This window comes from Stegodyphus dumicola, chromosome 8 (assembly GCF_044657685.1).
Source record: "Stegodyphus dumicola isolate Sdum_Otavi_A_Nest chromosome 8, ASM4465768v1".
Lineage (NCBI taxonomy): Eukaryota > Metazoa > Arthropoda > Arachnida > Araneae > Eresidae > Stegodyphus > Stegodyphus dumicola.
In genome coordinates, this window is record NC_140775.1 from 97,018,222 (window position 1) to 97,032,926 (window position 14,705).

At 32.3% G+C, this 14,705-nt stretch overlaps 1 long non-coding RNA gene across 4 annotated transcripts in view; it reads left to right on the forward strand.

The window, feature by feature from the left end:
* LOC118199818 (uncharacterized) overlaps positions 1–12,805 on the forward strand; it is a 222,510-nt gene extending 209,705 nt beyond the window's left edge. For all 4 annotated transcript variants that reach the window (XR_015042631.1, XR_015042629.1, XR_015042628.1 and 1 more), the window contains 3 exons: positions 4,625–4,748; positions 7,645–7,729; positions 9,777–12,805. This is a non-coding gene — a long non-coding RNA (uncharacterized LOC118199818). The remainder of the gene's footprint in view (positions 1–4,624; positions 4,749–7,644; positions 7,730–9,776) is intronic.
* The last annotated feature ends 1,900 nt before the right edge of the window (positions 12,806–14,705 follow it).

The window sequence follows — 14,705 nt, forward strand, 5'->3', positions numbered from 1 at the left end:
TACTTGACATCCTTTGTATTGAAAGATGGAATACTTATCTGAATTGTGCATTATTTAATAACTACATTAAATACAATAATAAGATCTTTCAGCAAGTTGGAGGAATTCCTATGGGAGCAAACAGTTCTACACAAATTTGTAACCTATTTCTTTTTACATTTGAATATAAATTCCAACTCAGTTTAAATAAAAATGAATTAAAGCTATTTGCTCATACTTTTAGATACATAGATGATATTATAACTTTCAATAATAATTCTACTTTTGAGAAATTCAAAATTTACCCAAATAGTTTAACACTTAATAAAATGAATACGACTCAAGATACTATTGAATTCCTAGACCTGCAAATTATTAAACACAACAAAATTAAATTATTTGATAAAAGAAGAAATTTCCATTTTCCTACTATTAAACTAATTAATTGGAACTCTAATATCTCTAGAAAAGTAATAGAAAACACGTTTCATAGCCAAATTATCAGAATAAAATATATATATACTGAAAATGACGATTTAAAGGAAGAAATCATAAAACTAATTAATGTACAAGTTGATAACCAAGTACCACCAAAATTTATTAATTTATATATTAAAAAGGCAGGCCTAAACTTTATAATTTTTTGGCTCTTTTGGATATGATAACATTACCTTAAACCTTAACTGGAGGGTAATGAAGGATATAAAAGAGTAGAGAAATTATTGTAAATTTTTATTGTAAATATTTTGTAAATATGTATATTTAATCAATACTGGATTCTTTCCTTTTACTAATAAAGGGCCAACTCTTTTCAAAAGTCTCAGTTATAGCCCAAATTGAGTGAAGATTTTAATCTTCTTCTTCTAATTTTCCATACTTTAGCCAGTATTTAGTTAAGTTTTGATATACCATTAAATCAAGTTCATTAAACTTTTAATATTTTCTTTCATCAAATTTAAGTTTTATTTAATTTCCTAAAGGAATTTTTGAGAAATTTCTGGGAATTTTTAGAGGTTTCTTAAGGAATTCATTTCAAAAAAATTTTGGGAAATTTTACTTTAAACCTTTAATATTAAAACATTTCAGTTTTTCTTAATTACTTTAATTTTTTGCAATTTTCACACAAAATATCTTTCACTTAATTTTTTAACAATTTTCACAATTTTTCAACAGAACACACATTTCAAATTACAAACAGTTTACATTTTTTTTCCCACATACCACTTCACTTTAATTTCCTTCAAGCAAAAATACATCTCTTGATTGGCTCAGTTACTTAACTCCCTAAATAATTGATATTACTACCTTTAGGATTTTTAATTTAATTTAATTTAATTAATATTAATATTAAGAAATTTTTTTTTACTATAACAAAGATAGCAGCTTGACACTCAACTTTACCTACATAAGCGCCATCTATATAATTTGAAGAACATACTTACTTCTCTTTCACAACACTTTTGCAGACCCCAACACTCATATAGTAGGTAAGTTAGAATTAAAACTTACTATTTACTTGCTTTAAGTATTTTTCTTTTTTTTAAATTTTATGTAGTATCTAAGTATTTTCTAAATATGAAATTATATTTTTAAATATATATTTATTTTAAAAATTGTGAATTAGTTCTTTTTGTTTCTTTTTGTTTTTTATTTCTTATTGGTTTATATGGATTATGTATAGTTCTTTTATAGTTTCTTTTTATTGATATGCATATTCGTGTAGGGGAAGTTTCTGTAGACAAGGATTTCTAAAATACATTGGTTTCTAGATTTTTTTATTATTTTATAAAAAACTAATTTTTAAAAATTTAATTTTTTAAGAAAAAGTTTAATTCTTGACTTTACTTGCTTGTTTCTCAAAAGACTTAATTAGTATTTTCCTTTTTGAACTTTAATTCTTAAATGTTAATACTTAAATGTTAAATTCTAAGGGTACCACTTTATTGGAATTACTTTTGGTTTTGACTTTTACCCTTGCCTGCATGAATGACGAAACACGAATTGAATGATTGGAGAGTTAGGTTTGGAGGCAACTTCCTCTTGATAAGTCTGTCTCCTGCCTACTATACGATCATTCACATATGCATTTTTTTAAAAAAATTGTTTAATTTAATTTAAATTTATTAAATTAGTATATTTATTTTCATGGATAGATTTTGCACTTGATTTGCTTATGCTTCTGAATTTAAATGATATTGTAGATTAGTTCGAGAATTAAATCTTTTACATGTTTGCATATTTTTAAATTATTTTAAATTATTTTGGCATTTTTCTTTTTTTAGAATTTAAATTTGCTTTTTTACTTTTTTACTTTGATACGTATTTGTTAAGAATTTAAATTTGTTTAAATATTTTATATACTGGTAACAATAAACTGAATTCGAATTTTATCAGCAATCATTTGACATTACAAAACAGGAAATATGACTCCCATTTTTTCTCTGTGGAAAATTACTTTCTACTCATTTCATACTCATACTTTCAGCTATAGCTGCATAAAAGTTGCTTAATACATTTTCGCATATCATGAAAATGCAACTTCCGAAAAGTGTACGAATATGTTTTTTTTTCAACGAACATGTTTTTTTTTTTTTTTTTCACACTAGAAGTAAGCACAGAGATTATTCCATCATTACGCATTTGGAGCACGAACCAGGGTGTCATTAGTCTGGCAATGATACTTATACCGCAATTCTCAGCCCTTAAGTATTTAATTTGAGCTTGAGTAAGTCATAATTATAAATAAATTGAGACATTACAAATGTTTTTATTCGTGTTCGTACGATAAGGGGTAGCATTCTATCTTTTTCTGAAAGGAATGAATGATTCTGTAATGTCATTGTATGTAACTGGAATCATGATGCACTCACCTGCTTTCATTATAAAACTGCACCTACCATTAGACACGTAGGATTGATCAACGACCACACAAAGACATACGTGTCATTAAATCTTATTTTCTTTTATTAAAAACACCTTTCCTCTACAAGGGCCTCTTGGGTCTTCCAATAACTGTCAAAGACCCGTTAATCCCTCCTTTCTTGCTATTTTGGAAGCTTCTTCTTTAAGAATATTTTTTCGAATTATCCCTCCAGATGTGTAATCTTTGGGTGTGGGCTGTCAGTGATGATGAGTGTGACATTCGGACAGGTTAATGACACCTTCTTTAAAATCCCTACCTCTGTCAGTGCATTCGTCATGTTAACGAGATTACTCGTGTTCAACAAGAGTTACTGACACTGGAATTTAACTGTTCGAATAAGTCAGAAACTACGACTGAATAATAATAAAAATATATGAAATCAAAAAAGCAGATTTATTTTTTACTTGAAATTATTTATTTTCTTTTTCTTTAGGAGCACGATAATTATTTACGCAACTGTATGAGTTGTACCTTAAACACTGACTAGACTATGGGTTCTCACACTTGACTTAGATGGAAGCATGCATCTGCCTTTTCCTACAGGAATTTTTGTAGTCCCTTCTCAAGCACTAGCCGAGCATATGTTCCTAGATAGCACTGCACATTGTTTTCAAACTAGAGAGTAATCACGTAAAAGCAAGTTAATACAACAATAGTGCGCGATTATATATACAAAGGTGGTCATAAAATACTCTCCATCTAGCTGTCTATCTTCTCAACCAATCGAAATGAAATTTTAGATACTGTTATTTGAAGATATGCACTCGAGATAGTAAGGGTTTAAAATAATAGAGATCTCACAGTTCCGTTTACGGTGAAAAACTTTCTGAAATTTTCGAATGGCAACGCCTACGTTTTCCTATGCAAATTGATCAGCACACTGAAAAACCGTAATTGGGGTTCGAACGATAAAGGTATGATGAAAATGATCATTGACAACAAAAGCGAGGACACGGAAAAAATCTTTTATTGGAATCACGAGTTTCCAGCGTGTACAACGTTTCAAGATATCTTCGTCTCCCGTAACTTTGCAGTGGCTACCGAAATGCCCCGACCACACTCCGATGGAGTTCTGCTTCTAGTGTTATCTGAAATTTAAGGTGAACACATCAAATCCACGAGATTTGTCAGACTGAAAGATCCCATAAAACGTGAAGTTATATAGATTCCTTCTTTGATGTTACTCCCGTCATTGTTATCAAAATTTCCTGATGCAATGCGCTTTCTGCTAAGGTGGGCACATTGAAAATTTGTGATTCCAATAAAAGTTTTATCCCGTCTCCTTTCTTGTGTTGTCATTCGTTTTTTACAATGCTCTTCTTTGCAAATGTTTTAAGTCGGTAATTTTCGTCATACTTATATCGTTCCAATGCCATTTACGGCTTTCGTTGAGTTGATCAATTTGCGCAAGAAAAACGTGGATGTTGCCATTCAAAAATTTTGAAATCTTTTCACTGTAACCGTAAACGTGAGAACTCTACTGTTTTAAATCATCACAATCTCGAGCGCATACCTTCAAACAACAATACCTGAAATTTCATTTCGATTGGTTGAACGGATAGGCCGTTAGCGATTCATAAATCGGGTAAGTTTTTTTTTTATGACCAACCTGTGTATAGTAAATTTAATAGTGATTTCAATACAAATTGAGATTCAAAACTCTCTGAGCGTTAATGCCAGAGGGCTGCATCATTATTTTTACCCTGATTTATTTTGTTTCAGGTGTACAACATCTGTAAGATGTAACATCTGTGTATTACAATAGGTGGGAATGAAAAATATCCTTTAACTGAAGATTGCTGGAACTGCCCTCCTGCTTCTTTAACACACAAAAGTTTATGATGAGGTATTGTTTTGTCTAGTATATAATATTGAAATATTTACGATTTTTATTTCACAGATCTACGTTCAATCTAACACAGCAAATCTCTGCTTTTTTTAAGAGACACATGGCATACCTGACTTCCCGTTTTCAATCTCCCACTCGCTGCGTTCCTTTTAGAATGAACATAATATTTCACTGGGAAAATCAAATATATTTACCCCAAAACCCAAAATTCACAAAGCTTTGCTACATTCGAAGTAAATAGTATTTAAAGTAAGAGTTCGAGGACTTCTGAAATGGATAGTATGAAAAATGCAGGATAACACAGCACATTGTTAAGCATAATACTAGGAAGCATATCATTGCAGAATATCCGTGTTTCTCAGCAATGACAACAACGTACTAGTTACGAGGTAGACAACGTACTAGTTACGAGGTAGACAACGTACTAGTTACGAGGTAGACAATAAGTTTTAAAAGCCTTGTTATTATTTTCTACAATTATTAATTATTATGCATTTCATTGACTGCGATAAATCACATTATAGTGCACCGGAAGTTCTCAGGCGAAGAATTTTGTGAAAGGTATTTTTCGTGTAATTAACTTCAATTAGTTTGATTTAGTCGCCTTGAAGTTATTTTCTATTTTTGAAGAATAATAGACAGCAACTTTTGGTTAAACTATATTCCAAGCCACTACTCAGACAGCAATTTCAGTCCACAACTTTAGAATGCGAAACCAGTATGCCATTAAACCTATTACTAGATCGTAAAATCCTGTGGGTGAATTCGTTTAATGTTAAGTATTGAATGCATACGAAGAGGGAAAATTTTTAAAGTTCACAATGAAGAAATGATGCTAGGTAGTTACAATTTAATAAAATATTAGGCTCGAAAATTTTGACATATTGTGCGAAATTAACATGCATTCTATGCTTTTGTTAAGGAAAATAAATTGAGGTATAAGGTTTTTTTTCTTCCTCCCCGCATACTTTCGAGGTGTAACTGGAGGAACGCTCGACGCGCATTCGTGATATCCAGAGCTCGAATCCCAATGAGAGCACCACGGATTTCTTCATTTCCTGGCTCCGATATAACCTGACCATTCTACAAGTGGCACTCGAACTAAACAGATGATGGACGATAATTCGTCGCCACCAGAATTTAATGATGGGGTTTCAAAATCTCCAGTCGGCTTTTAAAAATGGGAGTACATAAGATAATTTCTCCTTCCTTTCCTTCGGCCGTCATGGTGTAATTGAAGGCATACTCGAAGCGTAGCCAGGAAGTATTCCAATCCCGACGAGGACACTGCGGATTTTTTCAGTTTCCTGGCTTTGATATAACCTAATGAATCTACAAATTAGAGAACGTAGTGATTGACAAGGCCGTGATTCACTGCGTCTCTCGGAAGGGCCTCACTGAAAGCGATATTCATTATGACATACTTTAGATTTTAAAAAATGAAACCTCATAATAAACTGTTAAACTGTGGGTCATAGTCTCAAAAACCTTTTGGATGAACCACGAAAAGGATGTCCAGTGACTGCAACAACATTAAAAAAATAAAGCTGTCCTGGATATGATCGTGGACGTTTAGTGAATGACTGAACGTTTGCAGACCTTAACCAACGTGTGGCGGAACATCATCCACCAAGAAGTGTCCATGAGCATAGTTCACTTCGAGAATATTACTTCAACGTGGACAATAATGTAATTGAGGAGGTCTTTTAGTGGTGTGAGACTCAGGACAAATTATTTTCGAACTGCTGCGAAGAATGGATAAGTGCATTGATAGAGGGGAATTATATAATAAGAAATAATAATGAAAATCTGCAGCCCAAACACCTCCTTCACTGCTAGGTTCAAAATGTTTCATCATGCAATCGTACATTGTGCTTTAATTGTATATTTATTAAAGGAAATGTCTCTTTTTCTTAGGTATTTTTGCAAAGGGCCGACGTATCAGATCACGGTTAACTCAAGATCGAGGAAAATTCTAAATTATTTTTAAATGGAAAATATACAAACCGAATGATGTCGCATAGGGTGGCGAATGAGAGCAAACAGAAGAGAACTAGCTTCGAGTAATTGGTTCTTAGTCAGAGTTTAGAGTTGTTAGAATGCCATCTTAAAACTTTAAGAATTCTACTTAACGTGAAGTGAAAAGACAATAGAAATTCACATGCATCTCTCAACATTGGTTGTCAAAATTATTCCCTGTTTTCCCTTGTCAATTTCTTTGTGTGCATCTTATTCTACTGCTAGCAGTTTCCATTATGCCGTCTATGGATCGAGAAACTATGCCATTGCAAACTTACTTCTAGCTTATTTAATTACTGCTACTCAGATGTAGAATGTATAGGTTGTGTAGATGAAATGAAACAAGGGTGGTACCACACATTCAATTATATCATGGTAAGTATGAAATGGGAAGATGGAAACCAATCTAATTCATTCTACAGTAGAAAATGTCTGAATACCATCCAAAATCACATCGTTCAGCAGATAAAAAACATTTTCAGGGGAAAAAAGACATCTTTATTTGGAATCTCAGCCCGAATCCAGGTCATTACTTAGTAAATACTATTTAAAATATAAATTTAACAAACTTTCCCAAATAAAAGAATGACCTTAGAAAAATTTAAATAAGGCGTATCAGATACATATTTATGATATTTGTTAAGGAAATTAACTGTTTAACTCAAGCATGTTTTTGTAAATTCTCGTAAATAATTGTTTAATGTGTACGTTATTTGGTTTTTATGTATTTTATCAGTGCTGTATATTGTTTTTTTATTTGCTTTATTGCAATTTGTGTAATTATTTTTATGTTTATTTATAGTTTATGTTGTTTAAAATTAAATTTATGTTCCCATACTGTGTTTGTAACATTTAATCCTGTATTATGTTTCAGATTGTTTATTTCTGAGTCGATTGGAATCGGAATTGTAAAGGTAGATCATGTAGAATCAGAGATACTGGTAGAAACTCTCTTGCAGGTAGTTTCACATTTGATATTAAATATTTAAAATATTCATACAGAATTTTTATGGCACAAATTATTCTTTTAAAAGTAGATTGAACTGATTTCGAATAGCGTTTTAACATGCTGACTAAAATTACAAGTCGAAAAATCTGTGAACTTTATTTATTTGTAACCGAAAAACTAATATAAAAAGATGAAGAATATATTGGGTAACCCAAATTTTGTAGCTTTTAAATTATAAATACAAATGAAGCAGTGCAGAAGCATAAGAAACTTTCATTAAACCACATAAGTCACCATTTTATTCTCTGAGATTTTACCATTTCTGACTTTTGCTTCCAAAAAAATACCTAATATCTCTACAGTGGCGCTCGAACTAAAAGGGTGGTGGATGATGATTCTCCACATCCAGGATTTGGCGAATGGGTCCCCTAAAAACCCCAGTCGCCCTTTGAAAGGTATTTCTCCCGCCTTCTTATCGTGCATTCGTGGTGTAGTGGTCTGTACGCTGGGTGCATATTCTAGAGGTCCAAGGTTCGATTTCCGGCGAAGGCGTTGCTCATTTTTCATCTCTCTGGCTTCGAAATAACCTAATGTGTTTATAAAGTCATTAGATTTATTTTCGAAGAGGTTCATTACAGACTGTTTGACAGTCTCCACACCATTTAGAGAATTTTAAAATGATCTCAAGAAGTGAAAATTTGAGAGGGAGATTTCTGATGAATATGGAGTGAGTGTTGTCAAAAACCATCTCAGCCACATTCCATCGACCTTTGTCTGATATTCATCGAACCGTGAGGCTGAGCATTGTCATGATGCAAAATAACTATTCGACGATTGGTCAGTTCTGGAAGTGTTGAAGTGTTGTTTGGATTTCTGTTTTCTATTTGCTATCTGAGAACAGTAATTTTCCGAATTTATTGTCTGATTTGGTAGCAACTATTTACAGGTTAGAATTCCTTTGTAGTTGCACCATACACAAAACATTACGTTTTTGGGATGCATATAACCTCTTGGTATTACTAAAGAAGGTTCTTTCATCTTAGGCTATGATTTTTTTTTTTTTTTTTTTTTTAACATTATTGTGTAGTGCCCACTTCTGATATCCAGTAATGAGCAGCTTCAAAAGAGGAGCTTCTTTATTTTTTCTTCAGCAAAGAATGACATGCCAAAACTCGTGCAAACGCATTCTGCTTAGTATGAGGTATACATACTCCGAAGCAATTTACATATCCAGCTTTCTTCAAATGATCAAGTACTGTGTGTTTTAGAATATTTAGAATATAATATATATGTACGTTTTAGAATTGATAGTTCCTGAACTGTTTAACGTGGATTTTCAATGTGAGTTCCTTTTAACAGGCACTTATTTACAGAGGATCGTCATCCGAGCAGACAATATTTCCACGCTCAAACATCTCAAACTATTTTGCAACAACATTGCAGTCAACATTAGCAGAAAAGACCGTACTTAAACATCACCTTCAGTCACGTATCAGCAGTAACAAACTAATTACAAGCAAAGACACTTCACTATGAGAAACGGCACAACTTTTGGGATGACCAATATTTCAGTTATTAAATTTGCCACCTGGGCGAAGACTGACTTTTAATGGAATGTTTAGTTAAATCTTGAAATTAATAACATAATGAACCAAATAGATTTTTTTTAGAATTCTAGTTTTCCTGATCTACCTGCGTGGTAATGTTATGAGAATTTCAAGCAGTGTTTTGATCACATAACAGTCTATTTCCTGTTTTGTTTGACATAAAATGCTCTGTAATGTTACTAAAACACTGCCTAAAATTATAAGAACATTGCCTTTTATTTGAAGCAATTTAAAATTTGAAATTTTACTACCGTTATTAAATGGCATAATCTTTATATTTAAGAGTTTATTTTCTCTACACGTAAAAGTACTTTATTTTATATGTAGGAATATTTATTGAATTTTCAACAAAACTTCCGAAATTAAGTGTTTTAAATTAATAATTGAATTTTTAAAAAAGTATACTAAATTTTAAGAAATTATAATTAGTAATTTATTTTTCTTTTCCAGATTTACAGATCTGCTGATAATATTAAAACAATGTTCAGCTATGGATTTCAAACTGTCTACAGTATTGTCGTTTCTTAATGAACCCGGAGTATACCACAGAAATGATAAATTAATTAATTTTACATTATCATGCTGAACAAGAAGTTGGGATTATTATAGTTGAAGAAATTCAATACCTGTAATAGGAAAACAGAATGTATAGTTTACCAACTTTCTTTAAAAAAGGAATCTTTTAAAGTTACTTTAATTCTAAAAACATTCTAATACTGAATTAAAAATTGTCTATTTATAATATAAAAACATAAAATCTTGCATCAGTCAGAAATCGTAGCTACTCATTATCTGTTGTTCATCTTCTCTGTATTTTCAGAAATCTGTGAAGATTAATGAATTGGAAATGCATCTTATTTTGATCATGGACGTCAGCTTTTACACTCTGATATTGGTCAACACATTATCCAATTCTGCTGATGTACACCAATGAATTTTTTTTAATGTCGCTAATGACATAAGAAGACTTCTGATAGACAGGTTATCTGCTGCTGTTTCATAACGCAAGATAATCATAAGCTAATGGTAATGGTAATGGTAAATATTACGGCGCACAACCTGGATAGATTATTTGCGCCAGACACATGATAGTTCGAAACAAGTTACAGTTCAATCCACACATTAATTCTATGCAATCACAAGTTTGAAACAAGAGTAGACTTCTAAAATAAAAAGAGGTAATAAAAATAATGATAAAGTAACTCATGAATTGGGTAATAATATACGATGTGATGCAAGTGTGAAATCATAAAATATGAGATACAATAAAATTTATATCACTAAAATCCCCAGACACATTCAAAAAATCAAATTAAATAACAAAAACCACTCTCCTTGAGGTATGGAAATAAATTAGCATTGGCCACTCTCCCGATTATATGTTCAAGAGGCAAGTCAGAGTTATTAAAATATTTCAATCTAAGTGAGTTAAAATACGGACATTCAATTAAAATATGACGAACTGAAAGAATACTATCACAGTGGGAACAAAGAGGTTCGCTCTCGGCCTTCAAAAGGTAGCTATGTGTTATATGAGAATGACCAATACGCAGACGGGTTAGAATTACATCCTCCCTTCGGTTTCCTATTGAGTTCCAGTCTTTAACTAGAAGTTTCATGGTTTTAAGCTTATTATTAACATGAGCATCCCATAGCAGCTGCCACTTCTCTAGGACTTTTCCCTTGATAATCCTTTTAATATCGGTCAGAGGAATATGCTGGCTGCACAGATTAACAGCAGACTTAGCTGTGATATCTGCGAGCTCACAGAACTTGATATCCACGAAACTGTAAGCTTCGATTTAATCAACAACTACAAGATTGAAAGCGTTGGAAAAAGTTTCTAAAGCTTTCAATGCACTGTACGAATCTGTATAAATAATGAACTTTTTATGGCTTAGCTTTGATATGTGAAAAAGCGCATAATATATAGCGGTCAGCTTAGATGTCAAGACTGAGCAAGCGTAGTGCAAACGTCCGTCCTCAGTGTGGTCATCTATTACAAATCCTGCTCCAACATGGTCTTTTTGATCTATCTGTATATACGGCCACATGATCGCTATATTCATATCTGTGTTCGAAGAAGAGTTGCTTATATACGATCTCGCAAGTGGTTCGCTTATTGTGGCGCTGGAAAACATTAAGAAGCTTGATTTTCGCATTTTCCCAAGGTTGGATTTCAATATAATATACTGTTTGAGTGGTTATATCAGCTATGACTCTTCGATCAAAGATCGAACTCTTAAGGAAAAGGAAGGAACACAAGATCGTCGTGCTTGAAAGAGAAGATGTCACCAAGCACACATAGCTTACTAGGATGGTCAGGTTGAGACAATATATTAAAATACTGTAGAAGAGACAGCTGCTCACGCTGCAAATGGAGGGTTGGTTCATAACAATTAACATACAGGCTCTGGATTGGAGATGTCCTAAATGCCCTAGAACAAAACCTCAGTGCCTGATGATGAACTGGGTCTAGTTTCTGCAAAACTGACGGCCGTGCAGATTCATAAACAACTGAGGCATAGTGTAGTCTACAAACGGACAAGTGCTCTGTAAACGGGAAATAAAGACCAGCACTCTGCGCCCCAGGAGGTATTCGACAAGACTTTTAGAAGATTTAATATTTTGGTACACTTCTTCCGCTGATGTAACACATGAGAGAGGAAGATAAGTTTTCGGTCGAACAAATAACTCGCAAAAACTTTACTTCAGGTTGTACTGGAATCACTGATTCATGAATTCAGGCTCAGGATGGAGACCTCGCTTCCTGCAGAAGTGCACGCATACGGTCGGTGTCAAACAAACAAGGATTTTTGTTTGTTGTGTCAAACAAACAAAAATCCTTGTTTGTTTGACCAGTCTTGAATTCGGTTCAGAGATATCTGTAGTTGCCTTTCTACATGTTTCATGTCTGCCCCATGACAACTAATCTGCAAATAATCAACATAATACGATCCTGAAACAGTGGGAGGAAGTTGATTTAAGACAGAGTTGATTTTTAATGTGAACAAAGTAACGCTGAGGCACACCCTCTTCTTGTAAAAAGACGTCTGATAAAACAGCACCAATCTTGACTTGAAAATTCCTTACCCTTAAAAAATTTTTAATAAAAATAAGCAGGTTGTCGCGCAAGCCAGAGTCGTGAAGATCACGCAGTATACCATATTTCCATGCCTTATCATAATCTTTCAACATTTAAACCAGAAATATGATTTAATATTTTCCTTAACAAATGTACTATTAAAATTCATAAAGGTCATTATTATGCTATTACATTACCATAACAAATGAAAGAGAAATGTGTTGAAATTACAGTATTTCGTTATAAAAACATTCCTTCCTCTAATATTGTTAGCACGAACATATTATGTATGCAGAAAAATATATAGTTACAGATATATCACGCTTTGTTTATTTTATTTCATAATTCTGAAATATTCGTTTATATATAGAAATAAATGCATATATATAGTGGCCTTGTGATCATTTTATTTTCCTTATTTATCTTGAGTATCATTTCTCTTTGTGATATTAAAATTATTTTTATGTCCTGCTGTGAAAATTAAGAAACCTGCTGCAAATCAAGAAGACTATACAATAGATGTTTTCATACGACAAAATTCAGATTTTTGAAAGCACTTTAATTTTCATACATCCAAATTTAAAATGTTACACATATTTTCTGCATTATTTTTTCTATTATAGTCCATTATTCATAAAATATTCAAACAGCCCTAAAATCAAAGCTCAGTTTCAAGTTGAGATAATGCATTGTAAATGCTACTGCTTTTCTCGGATGACAGTGACAGTGACTTTCTCTTGCACTATTCATAAATGGATAATTCATAATGTTCGCATTAATATCAGGCTATAATTAATCAATATTTTCATTGCTATAAATTTATTTTCCTTTCCTTTTTGTGAAAAACTTATCAAACAAAAAATCCACAACATTCATATTGAGATAAATTACGTTATATATTGCTAATAAATAATACTGAAGCCCCCTTAAGTAATATTTAAGTACGTAGCTGGTATATTATGACAGCAAGCTTCAAGCTTTAAAAAAATAATCAACAGATCTCCAAATTTTTTCTGTTAAAGAGGAATTTGTGTCTCCTCTTGTCAAAACATGCCTTCATATAATATGAGGAAACGAAATGTGTATGGCATTCCAACAAGAATTAAAATCTCCTTCTAAATCAAAAAAAGAAAAAAAAAGAAAAGAAAAAAGAAAGATTTCATTTAACGCGAACTTCCTACCGGAACGTTTGTTATCTGAACCGCATAATAAAGTACCTTTAAAAAACACAGTTAAAACAGTAGAATTCAAGAAATATAAATTAATATATTGCAGAAAGTATGTAATTTAAGCAAGAAAGCAAAATAAGGTGCTTACAGTTATATATTTGGATAGTACAGTCAAAAGTCTTTAATCCGGACTCGCCGGGACTTCGGCGATTCCGGATTATCGGTTTTTCCGGATTATAGATCATCAGTTTAAATCTGGTAAGATGGCATGCAGATTATAAAATTAAAAATATGAAACCGTAATTTATGAAATAAGAGCAATTATGATCTAAAGGGTATCCAAATTTACAAAAAAAAAAAAAAAAAAAAAAAAAAAAAAGCTTAATATTTATTTGTTTACTTTATTAAACATTTCTTTCAACGCGCGCATGCGTAAAGCATACATTACGCATAGTCGAAATCAGAAATTTGCAACCAGAAAACTATTTGATGCGTATTCGTGATATTTATAATGACGAGGAATTTGATTTAAATCATATCGAGTACATAGAGATGAAATACTACATTTAGTAAAAAATTATAAGCCGAATAAAATAAAAACATCTGCCCTGAAGATAAGGATAGTGCTGACAGATCAACTTCCAGTACATTCCGCGCTGCGACGTGTTCTCCCCCGCAGAGCAGCGTGAAATTGATAAACAGATTTCGGAATGGTTAGAGAAACAAAGGATATGCCTTTATCCATTTTTTGCAGCAATTCCACATTTTGTTTGATGGACATCGAAACATGCTTTCGCTTTGTAGATGCTTTGGCAGCTCCAGAATCGGAAATTCTTTTTGACATAATCGAAAGTTCAAGCTTACTTTTGTAAAATTGCTCTAACAGTCTGCAAAAAATAATACACCGTATCCAATTAGAAGATTAAGGAACAACGCAATCTGCAACATTAACTGAAATAGATAATTAGATAATTTTAACTTAGCTTATACCGTCCGTTATACATTAAACGCGCATGCGTAAACGTGTTATGCGCATGCGTAAACGCATTATGCGTTTACGTATGCGCAGAAAGTTTGTAGCTTTGAGGTCCGGATTATGAACGTCCAGATTAAAGACTTTTGACT